This window comes from Micropterus dolomieu, unplaced genomic scaffold, assembly GCF_021292245.1.
Source record: "Micropterus dolomieu isolate WLL.071019.BEF.003 ecotype Adirondacks unplaced genomic scaffold, ASM2129224v1 contig_14562, whole genome shotgun sequence".
Taxonomy (NCBI): domain Eukaryota; kingdom Metazoa; phylum Chordata; class Actinopteri; order Centrarchiformes; family Centrarchidae; genus Micropterus; species Micropterus dolomieu.
The window spans coordinates 715-1,565 of NW_025743548.1; positions in this window are offsets into that span (position 1 = coordinate 715).

Below are 851 nucleotides of genomic sequence, written 5' to 3' on the forward strand. Positions count from 1 at the left end.
TTCATTTTTAGTTCCTGTAGAGGACCCGATTCAGGTGATTCCAGAATTATCCAGGGTTATTAAAGTCATGAAGAAAACAATCAATATAATGACTGGATTTGGTATTTCGTGTTTGAGTCTTGCATTAATTCCTTTAGTCAGAGACAGCTTTAGTAAGATGAGATTCGGCCCCTTATGTTAGTTGTTAGTATTTGTAAATAGACGTTTTCTATAATATTTAAGAGAGGAATGTGGCATTTTAATTTCCCAAACAGATTTAGATGGCGAGCAGAACAACTGCAGGGTGCAGGGCTGGATTTGTTGGCATCCATAAGGCCAATTTAAATTCTGCGTCTAATCTGCACTGGAGACTGACGCGCACCTCCCCAAAACTACACGTTGCAGCGACATCGACCATAAAGCAAGTGTTGAGTGATGCCAGGAGATGAAACCAACGGAAAGCCGAGCTTGTGGAGAAAAGTATCGATTGAAGTACTGGTTTGACTTTTCGGTTCTACTCGATACCGGGCTGTTTGGGTCGATACATGTATAAATGCTTTACGATGACATGAGTGTAAGTGCTATCTCAGATTACTGTTATTGTTAGATAACAGTATAATAATTCAGGACTATATTCCGAGATGAATCTACTTCTACAATAACGTGTACTCTATTTCATTTCCACTGATCTGTGTTTGTACAATTTTTTTATTTTAATTTTCTGAATATTTAGTGACCAACATAATGGACACTTCACGTGAACAAAACACACACGTGTCGGGGCGGATCTGTTGAGGCAGGAAGGTTCAGATGTAGTTTTCACCTCACAGCAACACTTGAGAACAGAAGCAACCTGAGCACTGAAATGTGTC